The sequence below is a fragment of the Larus michahellis genome, chromosome 2 (assembly GCF_964199755.1).
Source record: "Larus michahellis chromosome 2, bLarMic1.1, whole genome shotgun sequence".
NCBI classification, from domain to species: Eukaryota; Metazoa; Chordata; class Aves; order Charadriiformes; family Laridae; genus Larus; species Larus michahellis.
The window spans coordinates 140192405-140211110 of record NC_133897.1 but is presented as its reverse complement, the minus strand read 5'-3'; the positions used below and the strand labels follow the sequence as shown (position 1 = coordinate 140211110).

Below are 18706 nucleotides of genomic sequence, written 5' to 3'. Positions count from 1 at the left end.
CTAACTTTGTCCTTTAGTGAGTGATGATGTTTCATCTCAAAGAGTAGGGATTTCCTGAATGGAACTTGCAAAACTACTGAGAGAGGTACCACTCTGTCCTTCCCTGCACAGTCAGATTGTTATCACTGTCACACTTCTGCTGTGACTTCCCCATGACTCAAGAAGCAGTAGCTAAATATGACTCCTATCCTTTTCTCCTCGGGTCATCTAGGACTGTCTCTCTCACAAGCTACTTTTGGAAATTGCGTTCTATATTAGCATTGCTTCCAGAGGGAAAAGAAAACTTTGATCAGGCTTTTTTCCAGTAGGAAAAGTTGAGATAACTAATGTTTTATAAATACTGTGACATAAAATCTTGTGTTTTTCACAAAACGCGTTCTCTAAACTGCTTCTGGTCCTGAAGGGAGGCATGAAACACCTTCCAGAGATGAATCAAGGAATAAGAAAATCGTTATTCTGATGGGATTCAAAGTCACAGAAGAGGGCTATTGCTTTTATGGTACATCTTAGCCTTCCCATCCCCTGTCTGCCTGCAAACACTGAGAATCATTATTTTTCTCTCTTTCTCCTTCTCCCTCTGATCTCTTCTTAAACTCCCCTGTCCTCTACAGACGTCATCATCTTCTCTTTCAGATTGTCTAGCTCATTAATGTAACCTAGTTAAACTCAGTGCAGGTTTTTTTTCAATCTGTGCTAAACTGAAGGTTGCAGTTTTGCCTGAAAAGTGCCTGTTTGCTTGGTCGGATTTTTCTCCCAATTACATCAATTGACTAAAAGAAAGGCATCTCACTTCAAAACATTCTTTGCTAATGTAGTCATAACAATCTGTTGTCTTCTAATAGAATAACAGAAAATGATAGAATAAGAGAAAATGATAGCATTATTCTATTAAGCCAATCTGTATTAACAGTATAACTTTTATTCTTGAAGGTTTACTTTGTGTTACCACAAGTTATTTTAAAAGTGTTAAGAGCAAACTTTCTTTGAGAAAAGTTGTTTTTGCACATAATTTCAATTAAAACTGTAAAACTATGTGACTTCAAGATGATTAAATGGCAGGTCTTCTGGTTCTGTAAATGTGGCCAAATCTAATATATCACAGAAATAGTAATTATCTGTCCCTACAGACTACGTCTCAGTTAATTTCTCTGTGTGAGTTTTACTTACCTAGAATCAGATGTCACCAGCATCCCTCCTTAAACCTAGACAAAATATAAGTTAAGTTCAGTTTTCTCAAAGTTACATTGTTATGGATCTCAGGTTTTGCGGGACTTTGACCTATTCTTAGGAACACTGAGTATAAAATAGGATATGTTTGTTTTCTTTTTGCAGATTTAGCTATAGTTCTTCCTGCTGTAAGGAGAGGTTTTGAGAAGGACTACAGTGCAGCAGACTGGAGATCGCTGTACTCCTGAAGCCTTTTGCACTTTGATATGGTAAGTCTTAATGTTTGTCAGCCTGAGTTTCTCTGTCAGTGCTAGCACCCAGCTGCACGTGCTGCTGCCCACCCCAGCCCTTCCTGATCCCACTGCAAAGCTGTGGTGTGTCATCTCTCTGCAAAAAGCATCATGCAAATTTATAGCATTGTATGAATGTTTTGTATTTACCATCATCTTTTATGTTTCAGCTTTTCTCTCTTCGTAGCTGAGAAAGTATCTTGAGTTAATTCTTTGTGTCTTCACATCAGATAAGAATAACTTATCACTCTTAAAATTGCTGAACATCTTTCATTACACTTATTGGAGTATTTCCAGAGAGAGAGGAGGGAAAAGTGAGATGAATAGATGTGTAAGTACAACATGGCCCAAGGAGAAGTTGATTACTGCCCCCAGTTTGCCAAAGTTCTCTGTAGCCAAAACAGAGTGTGTAATAAACTTTTATGAGAATTTATGAGCTGCTCTTACAGCACTCCTACATCTTCAGTGTACATGGGCCGAAGTCATGGACTTTGGAACAGGAACTGAGCCTCCCTCATTGCACACACTTGTTGTGTGCCATGAGTCGTGCTTCAAGGTGGTGGATTCAAATGTTTCCAAACACATATGATTAAAAGATGCATGTGCCAAAAGAGTTTATCCTCTTTTTTCCATTACTAAAATCCATCACCTATAAGCTAGTAAATATATTTGAGCAAAGTCTCTCATACTTGATGTGGGGACATTTTAAATGAAATTTTCTTTTGTAGAAATATTTCTAGTCATCTGTAATGACTTGCCAATAGGAAGACTAAACACAGAAATTATTCTATTCTGACCCACTCTACAGTCCTTCCTTCCTTCCTCCCTTCCTCCCTGTCTTCCTACTTGTGATTCCCGCCATTGATCTTTATTTTTAAGCAGCAGAATTCTGGCAATGATCTAGCACCTTCTGAATTTTTAATATGTGTAACAAAAAATATTAGTGGGACTGACCATTGCTTATATCTGTCTGGTATCTACATACTGAAAGATACATAAAGTGGGGTAAGACGCTGTTCAGTACCTTCTGGACTGCAGTATTGAAGAGCGTGTTTGCAGGAATATATCTGAAGCATGGCAGGCAATCTGTATTTTAATATTCCGAGGCTCTTGGTAAGCATTAGTGTTCAAAGTGACAAAATTAATTTTTACTGGACACAAGGCATTGGACTGGTTGACAACTTCTTCAGACACTCCAGGTCTTGGACTGATATTCCACTTCTCCCAGTGAAACTGTGTGTGCATTTATTGAATTGATTTAAACTGAACTTTAATGACTCCATGCAATATTGCAATTATCCAGGCAGTTAATTTCATGGGGCACTGCTGAGAATAATGGAGGTTATGTAATGCGCAAGAATTTTGGTGTTAGAATTAATGTCTACAGCACTCTGACATTTGATGAGGGGTCACTGTAGACATATTGTGGCCAGAAGGCAAGTAAGAAGGTACTATTAAATAATATATATTAGGCTCCAGAGATTAGTGCATAATTATTTTAAGCCATGAAAAATCTCGTCATTGCTGGGAGAGCGTTTGGTACGATTTCACTAGGGAAAACTGAAAAAGAAAAAAAAAGTAGGAAAAAAAAAAGAGGGGAAAAAAAAAAGGCAGAGAGCCTGTGCTGGACTCTTGCAATTTAGAAAATCATCTAGGTGTGTATTTGGTGTCTAGCAATCATCAGATTTGTCTGGGCAATGCTGCCTGCTTTCACCATGAGGCACACCGGAGAAGATGGGAGCAAAGCATGGCCCCAGCTAGCTCCGCTGCTAGGACAGCCAGCGAGCTACAAGCCCTTTGAGATATGGGTTAAAAAACCATACGTGATGTTCCAAGTGACCTTCAGGCTGTACCTGTGAGAGTGCACATGGTTGATGGCGTGCATGTGTTGCCTGTTAATGTTTTCTTTAAAACCATGTTGAATAATAGTTACAGCCTCTATTAAGGAGAGCTGTGCAAGTTCATTGAAGTAATTAGAAAGCCAAATGCAAACCTTTTTGAGAGTTATCTTACATGTTTGTTATTTAAGTGATGACTGGTTTTGCTAATTACAACTAAACCAGATTAATATTCCATTAGAGAGAAAGTCACACAGGTTAGCCAAGTGATAGAAAGATTAGAAGGTGACCTGTGCTTGCAGTAATGTAGTCAAACTAGTTACTTTTGTTCTTCTGAATTTGTCATTTGTCTTTGGGTTTGTGTTTTAATTTAGAACCTTGTTCTAACTAACTTTTCACTCTTTAACACATACTCTCAAATCTCTTCCCTCTCCCTGGCTAACACTGGTGTGATTAACTCTCTCTGTGTCTGGAGCGTTTGCACCTGAGATGATTTTGTTTAATAAATGTATCCAAAGTAAACTTGGTTTAGTGAAAAGAGTGATAGAGCAAGCAATGGGTAGGTTAATTGATAACTGAGTCTACGGCAGCTCTATAGTATATTGAAATTTGCAGCTGTTGCAACTCGACAAAAAGGGTGGAAAGACTCCGTATTAGATTATTCTAGAAAGGACTCTAAGGGCTCAGTATTTTGGAAATACTCGTTCAGTATAGTTTTGCTCATTGACACTTTTTGAGAACAAGCTTCTTAGAGGGCATCTGTTGGAAGTCCTCTCTGATATTGATAAACCCAGAGCTAAAATGAAAAGCTACCGTCTGGAATGACAAAGAAAACACATCAGTTGTGGCTGGGTGTGCTAATTTCCCTTTTGCTGAACACTAGAGAATCCATGTTCCAGCATCCAGTTTCCTGCTCCCTTTGGCAGCTGGAAAGAGTGGAAATCCCTGTCTGAACCCTGCAGTATCAGCTTCTAGGCACTACAGAACTCCATCTTAGGGCCGTACTGTTGATAATAAATGTATTTAAACAGGATGGAGCCCTTTACATGACGATGAATCAGAGCAGCAGATTCTCATCAGTGAAAAACAGTCTGTTTCACAAAGCCGCAGATGCTTGTCAGAGAACTTACTGTGATGAGTGTAATGATCTTTGCAAGTTTCCTTCTATGCACTAAACAACACACATAAGATAAAAAAAAACCCAAAGCCTTATTTGCCACAATCTGTTTTCATATTCAGACACATCCTTCTGTCTTTAATGGTTCATGTTTTTTGTTCTTAACCCTGCATATCAAAAAAAGTTCTATGGAGATTTACACCCTCCTCCCACCCCCACCCATGTTATACCAATTCCAACCTTTACATACCTTTATAGATAAATGAATGAAAAAACGTGACAAGTCCAGTCAGACACCAAGGTGGGTCCAGAATCCTCTTATTCTACTGCCTTCTGGCAAATTTAGCACATTGAAAGTCCAGTTGCTTTTAAGAAATTCACAGCTTGCAAAAAAACTACGGTAGTAAATTTTGCAACTGCAAGTACAAACTGGTATCACTGTTGGCCAGAGGCTGACGATGGGGGTGAATATGAGGGAATGTGACATTGGGGTATCCTTTTGGAGTTCCCTTCCCTAACCAAAGGCTTTGGAGTTGCAGATGGGCTTCAGGAGAAGGAATGAAGATTTGAAGAAGAGAAGGAAAAAATGGTGGGACACACAGCCATGTCATCTCATGTTGCTTATAATTCATTAATGCAGCTATTTAAACAGTGCTGGGATCCTTGCACTGGTTTTGATGAAAATCCAATAGGACATAAAGCTATCAAAGTCAAGCTTCTTTAAAGATCACGGTTCACTGAGCAACTTAAAAGCTTCAGTAAAACAAAGCACATGCAGCCCTCTATTCTGGTGTTCCCTATGAGATAAACTTCAAACAGTCTCTGCAGAAATAATGGTTTATTATAACAACTATTCACATCTAGCCACTGGACAATACTGTCAGCTAAGGTAAAATGCAAAATGTTTTATTTGTGGAGAGGAAACTTAACAATGAGCTTTGCCAAGTCAGCTGGTTCAGAGTCTCATCACAGGAAAGTTTGTGTCTGATGAATGTTTCAGCTCCCACATGTAGCTATTGAGGATGTATGTATGTTTGTCCCGACAGCAAGCTGAATGCCCAAATCTGGGAAGCGTGTCAGTCCCAGCATGGCATTGCTTTTGCTTAGGTGGGTGAAAATGCAAACTAAAAATACATGATTTCCAGAACATCTAGAACAGAGAGCAGATGTTTGAATTCGGAGCACAATATGGTACATGCAGTTTGTAATTAATTGGCAAATACTTAAAGGCCCAAACACCTCCTAGAAATGTGTGTTTTGTTGATTCACAATTAAACTGTTAGATAAAATTAAATGTAGATTAATATACGTGATAAAGAGTGTTGTCTGTTTATGGCATGTGAGAAGTCGCCTGAGCACCTGGGAGATATTCATCTCCATTATCTGGTGCTGTGGCTTACAGCTGCATGGATTTTATCAAGGTCAAACTGAGATAATCGGTTCACAACTTGGATTTTAAAAGGGCAAGTGGCCAAAGGGATGTGTTCGGTGCTTAGTAGCTTTCAAACCTGTTGAGAGTCCCAACCTACAGAACTGAGTGAATAATTAGATGAGAATGGTTGAACAGCAGTGAGTGCAGAGGTGAAATATGTGTGCAGGTATCAGGGCAGGAAAGCGCTGAATAATATTCTGTCAGGTTTAGGAGAAGGCTACGTCAGTTTGAGGATCTCCAGAAAAGATAAATAAGCATTGCAGTACAGATGAGCTTGGGAGCATCTTGTGTTCTCGCTGTTTAGGAAGCTGCACAGAAATGAGATCATGGTTCAAACATGGGGGCTGCCGGTTAGTGCAACATCCATGGGATTAAATCTTGTAGGCATTGCCTTAGGCTCTGCTGCTGATTTCCTGCATGACTGTAAAACCTATTGGCCTCTGTGTTCCTCTTGAGGAATAAAACCTAGTTTTTGCATATTTGTAAGCCTAGTAGAAAATGAAAAAAAGGGAGTAAACCTACCCTTTTGGTGAATAAAATCTGGAAAACTTCAAATCTGATATTTCAGCAAAGTGAGAAAACTACATACACTTTTGCTTATGCTCCATCAGTCAGGGTTTGGTTCTATTTCTCTCGAAATAAAGTAAGTATATCCACACTTATGTAAGTGCATGTAGATAGGATCCACCCTGTTTATTTAAATAAAGTCATTCAGAACTGCAAAGTTTGATTTATCTTTCTTCCAGACAATTAGAATCCAAAGAGTCTCAGATCCTGCTGTTCTAGAATTAACTTACTTTTGTGCTGTTCTGTTACAGTTTTGTGCAGTTTTGGGCAAAAGCGTTACACCACAGTATTTGGCACTGCTGCGCTAAGTACGATCCTGTCATGCACTATGTGCTAACATCAAAGTATGTGCCATTGTAGCCAGAAGGGAATAACTTGTATCTGAATGCATGACAATGTTAGATATAAGGCAGAGAAATAAAGGGTCTTTTATTGATCTGCACAATTCTTTTCAAGCAGTTTTGATGCATTATTACTTGATTTTGTGTTCAATTTGAAGTCCTCCGTCATGCTGGCATCTTTTGACTGTATATGTTTAGAATGTACAGTAGTGCCCTTGTAGTTTTGACATCAGTTTAACAAATGTTTTAACTTCAACAACGGCTGATTATCTTCTAGTACCATATCATCAGTTACGATCCAATAATACTGTTTCACATTCCAGAAGCTATCATTCAAATACTCTTTTGTTGGAGGAAAGAACAAGTCTAAAATACAGAAAAATTACCAATGTACCATCAGACTCTACATTTTCTGGTAATCCCACTGAAAGTCTCAGAAGAAAAGATTAGATCAGGTTGAAAGATCAAACTACCCTTTACCCCTTTCTCTAGGCTGAGCTAATCTCTCCAGGTCAAGGTTCAGCGCAGTGGTGCAGCAGGAAGGAGTCGGTGCTAGAGTGATAAGGCAGGCAGTCAAATTGTGAGGTTTGAAAGTGCTGAGAAACACGTGGTCTGTAAATGCAAGCATCTAGCAGAAAAAAATAAGAAGTTATACTTATGCTCTTCAACAAAACAGAAAGCTGTATTAAAAGGGCCCTTCCGGTACTTCTCCTTCAGCCAGGTTTGCTTCTGCATTACTTTTTTAAGAATAAAGTGAGGATAGCTAGCCATTTGTAATGAATTTGCTAACTGACAAGCAGCTCAGTTTCTGTTGAAATCATTGAACAAATTACATTTTTCAGCAAAAGGAAGAGCATACTAATAATAGAGAAAAATATTTGAATGTCAATGTATATTAATATTAATATATATTATTAATTTAATATTAATAAAGATAAGCATAGCAGAGATAAAAGCTTAAATACGGCATTTTAAATGCAGGCTACCAAGCCAGAGAAGGTCTGTAACTTGTATTTTTCTGAAATAAGATTGCTAGCTCCTGCTATTGTGGGTATCATCAGTTATTTTAAACTATAAAACATAACAGACTAGAAAATTAAGAATGTATTTTACTATTTAAACTTAAATATACATTCAGCTACATTATTCTCCAGTGAAAGGACAGGATAGTTTATATCTCATACAAACCCGTACAGGTTGAACATGAGCTATCTTTTAGAAAGGAATGGCTGCTGCATTGTATGAGATATTTAAAGAAGGCCTCAGGTTCAGGTATGCACTGATTTTATCTAATCAACACCCTTGCCTGCTGCCTGCCTGCCCTCCTCAGCTTCCTCAAGCTCTTAAAGGAACGAGAGCAATTCTGGAACTGTGCCAAGGCTGAAGTTGGGGATGCTGTGGGATGACACGATGGACAAAATGCACAATCCCCGGTCACAGAAGATATGTAGACTGTTATAAATGGCAATCAAATGCAATGAAATTGCACCTTTTCTTACTGCCTTCTGAATTGCTTTCAAAAGCATGAGAAGATGTCAGGAAAAAATCGCATAACATTTTTACTTGGCACATGAGAATACAGATCCGGAGTAAAGAAGTCAATCTCAGCGTAAGCAGCATAAAGATAACACTTGAACTGAGTTTTTTGAATGAGATGAACAGAAATAAGATGGAACCAAAAATGTGATTAAGATTAGAGCCCCTTCAAAGAGGGGGCAGAGGCAGTGGAAGCTTTTAGGGAATAGCAGGAAGAAATGTGTCGTGGAGGGTGATGGAAGACTTGATGCCGTAAATCATGTTTGTCACTCTAGCTGTCATATTGCTATGGATGGAGTTGAGTTCTGACCTTGTTGCAGAGCATCTTTACAGTTTTTGGTCAGAGTAATGCTGTAAGGGCTATAAGAGAGAGCTTTCTGCTTTTGTAAAGGACCTCAGGAGCTCCTCAAAACACAGTGGTGAGAGAAGCATTCACCAATCACACCCAACCACTTCAGTAACTTCTAACAATACAATATATTTAGGCTTTCATTTCACACGTGTCTAAAGAGCAATGCTCAATTTTCTACAGAAGCAGGTAGCCTAAAGTTAATTTGTGTTCCTTCAGAAGTTCTCCATGTACAAAGCCTCCCCTCCCCTCCATGACTTTACTCAAGTCCTGTTATCGTATAACTATCATTTTCCAGGGAGCTGACTCCTTTGTAACACACATTTCTAGTTATGCCCAGTCAGGACTAGCCTTGCTGGCAGGTCAGAACTGAAGCCCCTTCAAACAGTACCAAGGTTTGACTAACAGCAGGAACATTCCTGTATTTCGGATTAGCGATCACATGAGCAATAGAAGAGGAATTTGCAAAGGGATTGTTGTTGGATTTTTTTTGGAGGATTACATTAGTATAAAGCAGATGGCAGGGTAGATATGGGCTGGTAGCAGACAGCAGTAGAGTTCAGCAGACCTGTTGACTTTAGGATAAGGACAAGACTAAGGATAGTTTTGACTGACAGGGAAGAGGCATTGATCAGATCTCAGTTGCGATAAGCCTGGGTTTGGGAACAGGAATGGACAGGGGGTGAACCGAGTGGGTGGAGGCAAGCACAGACAGAAAAAGAATGAGCATGGGACCCAAAGCCAATATGTAACATTCACCCTGACACAGTACACTGATTTATACATTCTTCTGCAATCTCCAGTCACCTTCCTGAGCTATTGTACAGGCTTTGGAGCTCTCCTGCACTCTTTTAGCACAGTGCTTCAGGAAGTTTCATGAATTAAGGCTCTTGTTACTACAAAAAAAAAAAAAAAGCAAGGCATGGCATTTTCATGTTAAACTTTGTAGACTTAAAACTGGCCAGAGAGATGAACATCTGTAAATGATTCAGGAAAATCTTTGTCACAATCTGCAAAATATTTTGTCTTTGTGTTTTACTTGCAATCTGTTAGGGTAAGGTCTTCTGCAAAGTGTGTTCTTTAGTTCTATTTTTCAGTTAGCTGAACAATTTAATAAGGCAAAGAACTTCAGATATTATGAAATTAGTAGTTGGTTGTTACTGTCCCATATTTTGTCAGTCTTGAAAACCTTGCTTCATATTGAAGAACAAACTTAATTCTTTGCTGTTATTGCACTGTATGATCTTTTCATCCTTATCTTTCTTCTCTATTTAGACCTCTATATTTTTACCACTGCCACATGCTTCCTACTCTATTGTAAATTACTCTTTTGCTCTGTATCTTACTGCTTTTCTTCTTTAAAAACAGGGATGCAGAGCTAGAGGTGGTAGAAAGCAGAGCAAAGAAGTGAAGTGAATAATCTCCAGTACAGGAGTGGTGGTGTAGACATTTATCCTTCATTACTAGTTACAACCTTGGAGGGAAAGCTCTTTGCATAAAGCTCTATCATTATTAAAGAATTGTATCTAAGAGGGAAGCAAGGTGATAATCGGAATTCTAAGTAGCTTTGTGAAACTTTAGGTTAACAAATTCTCCAAAGTAAAGTAGGGTTTTCAAAAATGCCATTCAGCTACCTGTCGTTTCTCATTCATTTCCCAAACACTATGATAGGGACAAGCATGTGGGAATTAGGTCTTTTAAATATCAAGAAGGAGAAGGGAGGGGAGGAAGGGGGGAGAAGAAACTAAGTGTTTTGACTGCCCCTGAAATAAATTTTCATTCTTGAATTGAGTTCTTCAACAGTACAAAATTACAATTTTATTTTTTTTAAATAAAAGAAACCAGTCAGAGCCATGAGGTTTCCATGAAACTTTTCTGAGGCAGTAGTATTAGGGCAATCCTAGCTTTAATCAATTCACTGAAAAGGTCTAGGTATAACTGGGGGGTTATTGCAAGGCAGGGATTAATCATAGCAGATGGTATGGATGAGACCAATGTGTTTTGAGGAGGATGAAGGTTTAGCTGCACAGACAGAAGCCATGCTGTGTCCCTTTGCCAGAAGCAAAGACCATCCCCTCTTCCTCTTTAGTTTACTAGAATGTGTGTAGTATGTATATAGCTAATGCCTCTGCTGACCAGGCTGCTGTGTGGGTACCCTTCATACCTTCTGCCAGTAACTGCAGACGTGAAAGTCACAACATGATTTCTCTCAAATGGGCAACGAACTGCACCCCTAATAGAGAAAAGGAGGGAAAATACAATGGGAAATAGACATATAGAAGAAGACACATCATAAGAAAAAATTAAAGGAATTGGCAGCATTGTCATTTCTAGATGCTAAGCAATTCGCCTCTACCCAGAATCTCTAGAGCTACCTTAGATATCATGATTTCTGTGGCTAAACCCAAAGTTAGATATCTATATATCTCAAGAACTTGTCTCTGCATGTTTTGTGGTGAAGAAACATTTGCAGGCTGATGAAATTTCCGTTGCCTTGAAAAGTGGGCACCAACTTTATGTGACTAAAGAAGCAGTCATGCATCCAAGACATGAAATAGTAGCTCTGTCAGAAAACAGTGAAGTACATTGGATTTAAAATACCTGACAGGTACAATTCTGTAATATTTTCTCAGGCTTAGGTGGTATGAATAACTAAATGATCTGGGGGAACCCCACTTGCCCCATAATGCCAACAGGAATGTCAACAGGGAGGACGTATTCCAAAGAATGCTAATTTCAGCAATTAACTGCTCTGGGGCTCTGCTTTCAGGCCATAATCATCTGTAAAATTCACTGATCTCAAAGTTTGACTATTAGGGCATCACTGAGTGACATTGATGCAGTCCTCTGGCTGCACCTCAGAGCCTTCATATTCTCTTCTTTCTAAAAGTCAGGCCTGGCATAGGAGCAACTACTGTTAGTTAGCCAGTCAAAGATTATCCAAGTTTTCAGACCTCTCTTACACTAAGAAGCCTTAACAAATCTCATGATAATTGTACCAACCTTAGTATCTTAGATGACGGTCCCAGTATCACAGCCTGAGAGGCCATCAATCAGAAGAGTTGACACATCCTGACATGCTGAACACTCATTTTACAATGGTTACCATTCTCAGTATGTGCATTATAGAGATGAAATATTGCATATAAAACAAATCTGTAAGTGTCTGTCCAACACAAATATTCTTTATATGAAAGGGTAAGGTAATCTGGCCCAATCACTCCTAGATATGTCTTCTTGTAGCTTCCTATTGAAGCAGAATGAACAAAACCAGCCCCATAGTGTGTTTGTGCATGTGTGAAACTTTGTGTTTTATTCGTATAAAAACAATTGGAAAAAATCTAATATGTGAAAGAAAACCAAATTATAATACTTTAAAAGCATCAAGTGGTGTGGACTCTCTGAAATGTTTAGCTTTCAAATTTAATGAAATATGTTTTGACCAGAGACCAATACTTTGTCTATTCAGTTGCACATACCACACAATCTTTATCAGATTTATTTCAGTATGTTTTATCTTCATTTATCTTTTATTTTTTCTAAAAATTTGTAACAATAAATAATCTAAAAAATAAATAAAACAGCAGCTCTGGTTACCATTTATGCAAATTCAAAGCAAATTGTTTCTGTTTAGTAAATGAGTACTTTTATGTTATTTAAAAGAAATCACAAACTTTTGTTTACATAAAAGTTCAGTAGCTTAACTTTTTGGGAGACCACACTTCTTTTATGGCTGAAGCATGATGTTGAAAGTATGCACGTTAAGCAGAAGAATATGTCTAGTGAAAATGTCAGTCTGAGGGATTCAGGGATATTTGTTCGGTTTTGTTTTTCTCTTGGGAAAGATCTAATCCTGTCAAATATGCATAGCAGAAGTGTGATATTCTGTTGAATTTAGTATTTGAAAACTGTCTTTCAACCCAAAGGGCTGAAGTATATGTGAATGTCAGAATTCTGTACAAGTGAGAAAAAGACTTTAAATAATTTGGTACACTGAATACAGTATACTGAGCTTGATTCTGACTTCTCAAATTATGGAGCTGCACCTGTTTGAGAACAGGCTTATTAGTATTAGAATACTAATGTATTCCGAAGTTAAGTCATGAACTGCTATTTCCTATATAAGAACATAATGTCATATCAACTAGGCAGCCAGTTGGGCAAAGATAAATTTTCTGGATCAGATTCTCAGTAGAAATATTTGCAAGCTGGTTTGTAGTTCCCAAGATCTTCCATTTCTTATTTCCCGTGACCAAAGAATCATAGAATCATAGGGTTGGAAGGGACCGCTGGAGATCATCTAGTCCAACCCCCTGCCAGAGCAGGGTCTGTAGGTACAGCAGGTTGCACAGGAAGATGTCCAGGCAGGTTCTGAATGTCTCCAGAGTTGGAGACTCCACCACCTCTCTGGGCAGCCTGTTCCAGTGCTCTGCCACCCTCCAAGTAAAGAAGTTCCTCCTCATGTTTAGGTGGAACTTCCTATGCTCAAATTCGTGCCCATTACCTCTTGTCCTGTCCCCGGGCACCACTGAAAAGAGCCTGGCCCCATCCTCCTGGCACCCACCCTTTAAGTATTTATAAGTGTTGATAAGGTCCCCCCTCAGTCGTCTTTTTTCCAGACTGAAGAGACCCAAATCCTTCAGCCTTTCTTCATAAGAGAGGTGTTCCAGTCCCCTAATCATCTTGGTAGCCCTTTGCTGCACCCTATCCAGCAGTTCCCTGTCCCTCTTGAACCAGGGAGCCCAGAACTAGACACAGTACTCCAGGTGGGGCCTCACCAAGGCAGAGTAGAGGGGGAGGATGACCTCCCTTGACCTGCTGGCCACACTCTTCTTGATGCACCCCAGGATGCCATTGGCTTTTTTGGCCATGAGGGCATGTTGCTGGCTCATGGTCATCCTGTTGTCCACCAGGACTCCCAGGTCTCTTTCCACAGAGCTGCTCTCCAGCAGGTCAGCCCCCAACCTGTACTGGTGCACGGGGTTATTCCTCCCCAGGTGCAGCACCCTACACTTGCCCTTGTTGAATTTCATAAGATTCCTCTTTTCCCAGATCTCCAGCCTGTCCAGGTCTCTCTGTATGGCGGCACAGCCTTCCAGTGTGTCAGCCACCCCCTCCCAGCTTTGTGTCATCAGCAAACTTGCTGAGGGTGCACTCTATCCCCTCGTCCAGGTCATTGATGAATATATTGAAGAGGACTGGACCCAGTACTGACCCCTGGGGAACACCACTCGTCACTGACCTCCAGAAGAAACCTACATAAGGTGCTTTCTCTGGACATGTGAACCTTATATTGCCAGAGGTTTTTATCTATCTATCTATCTATCTATCTATCTATCTATCTATCTATCTATCTACCTACCTACCTACCTACCTACCTTCCTACCTACCTACCTACCTACCTACCTACCTACCTGTCTATCTGTTATTACACAATGCCATACATTTTCATAGCTCTTTGGAAAAATAAATACAAAACCAAACAGAAAATCTTCTCTTCAGTTCACAAATTCCATAAATATCTGTATGTATAATTAAATAATAAGGATGAGACCTCACTGATTTGACTCAGACTGTATGTGTTCTTTCAGATCAGGATTGGGACCCTAAAAGCCTATACAAGGCAAATACATGAAAATGAGGATATGAAGCGGAGGAAAACTCTGTTTACAGAGAGTGGTACAGACTCATAGATATTGTGAGACTTCTTTTGTATTAAATGACTTGTTTATTTTATGTAACCAGACTTCAGGGCTTCACTGGAAGATCGTCATGTGATGAAAAAAAAACAGTGAAAAGACTGTAAACTGTGGTGAAAGGAAAGATTTCAAAGGAGGAGAATTAGAAAGGACACTGGAGTAACATGAAAAGGTAATTACTTATTTTGCTTGTGACCTGTTGGGAAATACTTGATGGAAGCAACACTGATAGGCAGAAACTGATAGAAAAAGTTTTAACATGAAAATATGATGTCATAATATATTCAGGAAGGTGAGACTGCTCCCACACATTTCGAGCTGTATTAATTATGCCTTTCAAAGCAGAATAATCGCTTATGGGCTGCCAAACATTTAACAGATCATTGTCAAAGTCAGTTCCACAACTGCCTACAAATGTTTACTGAAGTACTACAAAGTAGGACATCAGTTTGGTAATAGATGACTGCAGTGCCAAAACTAGGAAGGGCAATAGTAAATGGAGGTATAACAAAGAAGCACAACTGTGGCTCCTGGAACCAAAACAGTGGAAGAACTGAGTCTCACATTCCCAAGGAAGGGCAGCTTGTAGAGCAACTACAATAGTACTCCCTTCCCCCAGCTCTCTGCCCCATCCCTTTCTTGCAGTCTGTTATCTGTTCTGCATGGATGGCTCACCTGCCTGTGCAAAGTAATTTAGCCAGCAAAATTTACGGTTTTTCTTCCTTAGGTAACCTGAAATTGGTGCCAGTGTACGATTATGAGCCCATCCGCAAATGGCAGTGATATCGGAGCAGAGCCTCACCTGACCTGGAGAAGGGAATTACTGGGAGAGGATCAGGGGTAAAGGACCCCAACCACCCCAAAGCAAGCCAGTCCCTCTCCGGGTATTGGTGGTTGTAATGGATGGGTTAGTAGCATTCCCAAAAGGATACCTATGAAGTATATAAAAGAGAAGGTAATAAAGTAGTAATTTCATATGGAAGTGAAAAATACATTCTAGTTGATGTGAGAATCAGAAGTGATTGTGTCATGGCCCTTTCTGTTGTCACTATCAGATGCTGGAATAACTACACTTACATGCGGTTATACCTGTAATGGCGCGAAACTAGCCAAAGCAAACCTCAGCTCCAGAGAAAATGTGTGAGAAAAAGTAGAGGCAAAATCCTGTGCTAGGTAAAGGACAGTGAATTAAAAACAAAATTAAAAGAAGTAGATTAGTAATGTCCAAAAAAACCCGAGGTGAGTGTAAAATACGTGTCACCTCTAGTGGCAATCATTAACGCTACAGTAGTTGATGGGTCTCTTAAAAGCCAGCAGGCAGAGATAAAAAGTCTTAGAGAGCAGAAAGCAGTGATCTAAAGTTTTCAAGATGTGTGGAGCAGGTAAATGTCAAGGGAATCTGGAGAAATAACTTTAACCCATGGCAAAAAACATCTTGCTTCACAAACAAAGAATTGAAAGATGCAAAATTAGAACAAGGGAAAGAACAAAGGTCAACTGTCATGAAAAATGTGGAAAATTTATGACTCATTAAACCACCGATTAAATTCTATATAGTGTAAATATGTATTTCTGCCATCTTAAAAACGGTCCTACTCATTTCTACTTGGAATTTTTCAGTGCCTGAACTCTCCATAATGTTCCATGTGTGCCTGAGCTACAGAACCAATTTTCTGTTAACTATTCTTTGCCAGATTAAAAATAGAAACAAAAAAAGAAAAGAACCCCCCCACCACCATTCAGTGCAACGCCCAAGGACTTCTTTATCTGTCATTTGGAGGAGAGCAGGCTTCTCCCCCAGCCAGCTCCCGTCCTCGCTGCCTTGTTCTGTGAGTGCTCGGCGGGGGGTGCCGCAGCTCCCAGCTGATGTTGCCCTGGGGTGCGTGTTATTTCCAAACAGAGAACAGGCAACCTCCTGCCAACACTGCTGATACATGGATCGGCTGGAGACGGGCGATAGCAGGGAACTGGGCAGTTCTCCCAGACAATGAATGCCATGCTATGCCTTGGTCCCTACCACCCCATAGAGCTCTACTCCCGAGAGCCAGTCTTAGAAATGTATTTCAGAAGATCGCTGGTGGGGCTTGCATCCATTAAGAGCTGTGAATACTCATGTGTCAGTTCACTTACAAGGGACACCTAAGCCAAATCTTCAGAATAAGACATGACAGAGACATCTCCTAATGGTGGTCTGATAGGAAGGAAATCCCTATGCACGCAACATATTTCTTATTTGAAATCAAAGTGACTCGGAGATTGCCTCAAGAAAATTTTCCCTAAGTTGTGTGGTGTCCCAAATGACAGGTGACGTGGATAGTAAAACAGTTGCACTTTCTGAAGGCAGCATTTGTACTTTCCGGTGGCTCGGGCTGTTATTGTACATCTTGTTCCCGCGCTTCCTTGTTAGAAAAGACTAACACATTCCAAACATTTTCTTTTACAGAAGAATCCGTTGTACAAATGTAGTAAAGAAGTAGTGATATCCAATCTAAGCAGTTAATAACCACAAGAACCACAAGACACAGTGAAAGATGGGGGTTGAATAAAAGAAGAGAGAAAAGAATGAAACAATGGAATTGCCAGGTTTTGCTATGTGAGTAGCTGTCTTGGCTTTCTACCAAAGCTGTCATATCTGTGTCTCTGCAGATGGAGGTGACATACACCGTGGATCTTTTATGTCATCCTGGATAGACTTTGGAGGAGGCTCTGCACTGATTCATGCCTAGGAAGTTTTATGAGAGACTAGATCTATTTTTATTTCCTTCAGATAAGAGGTAGAGAAAGTAATGTGCCTGTGAGAACCATAGAGGTCATGCAGCAAGTAGGAAACACAACACAGTTATTAGTTTGGATTTTTTTTACCAAACTGAATATCTTGATAGACTGTGCATGTCTGCCACATAAATTTCACAGTTACTGGAAACTCAAATGTAGAAATCACTGGAAACTTCAAAGAAAATGTTTCCACCAAAGCCTTGCTTTATTAACGAATTGAACCTAAATGGGTCTGTGCAATTTTAAAGTTCAAGCTGCAGCTGAATCCTTCCTAAGGGTGAAACAGCATGAACGGAGCAGCTGTAAATTTCCTTGAGAGAGTCCATTAGCCATTCTGGAAGAAAAATAAATTGTTCTTTTCTTGATAGCACCAACCTCCATTTGTCCCATGTCTTGCAGAACGCAGTGCTACGGAGGTCTGTATCTCAAGCTGTGGTGCACCTACCAGAATGGAGTGCGTGCAGCCAAAATCAGCGAAATACGTTGAAGGAGGGTGAGTTATTGACCCTGCTGTACTGCAGAGTAACAGGGAGGTAAAGCACACGCTCAGTGCTGGACTTGAGCACGAACACTGATAATTGCTTCATGCTCAGAAACAAATGGTGTCTCTTTCTGTCCCCACTTTCACTGCTAAACAAATGAAGGCTCTTGGTAGTCAATGAAGTGCAGAGAGTGCACGATGGCCATGTGAACCATGGTGTCCTCACACTGCGTAGTTTTATTGCTGTACAAGTGGCTAAGACCAGGAAATCCTTTTTGTCTTATTCAGCTATACCATGGCTACTAGCTATGCCAAGACTCTTGCTGCCTTTTTTTAGGAAATAGGAAGCACAGAAGAATTTATGAAATCATGATGAAGCCCAAGAAAAGCTTTAACAGGACCTGGTGTGCAAATGAGTTTGAATTGAATGGAGTGGACTCCAGGACACTGGCTTCTTTCTAGATTTCCAGAAATATAAAATCTCAGACTAGAGTAATGCCTTTTTTATATGTAGGAATTTTTTTCCTGGGAGTGAATTATACCTCTTCTAAGTCTTACACTAAGAAAGTGTGGGCAGTGTTGGGTGGAAATGCTGTGCGTAGAAGAAAAGGTTGGGGTTTCTTCTTAGCTTAACCTAAAGTCTTTGGATCTGATTTGAGACTTGGATAAGAGTTGGGGAGATTAAATAGAGGACAAATTCAGACAACAGTGCTAACAGTGCTACGTTAGTAGAGCTGGGTAACAAGTATAGTTCTACCTCTGATATACCCACGCATCTAGTTCTCTTCGGGTGGTTATGAGAGACACACATATCACATGATGCTTCATACTCTTCTAGAAGTACATACAGCTGACAGTTTACAGAAGTTAGCAGCAGAACAGAAGAATGATTTGACAGGTTAAAAGGCACCATATAATGTAAATATTCTTTTTTAAAAGAACAAGCAATGGGATTAGGTGGAAAGAGGATTATGTGGTATTTGAGTTCATGATGAACAACAACAAGATGTTATTAGCACTTTGATGCAAAATTATTAAGGAGAGAGATGAAAATGAAGAATAAAAGATTGGAGTCACATGGCTTGTTTATACTAAAGTCCCTCACAGTTTTTCC

General features: G+C 39.7%; 1 long non-coding RNA gene across 1 annotated transcript in view; it reads right to left on the bottom strand.

The window, feature by feature from the left end:
- The window catches only part of LOC141739661 (uncharacterized), a 54730-nt gene that overhangs the window by 3148 nt on the left and 32876 nt on the right, over positions 1-18706 (bottom strand). Inside the window, exon 3 of the long non-coding RNA XR_012585768.1 lies at positions 1168-1202. This is a non-coding gene — a long non-coding RNA (uncharacterized LOC141739661). The remainder of the gene's footprint in view (positions 1-1167; positions 1203-18706) is intronic.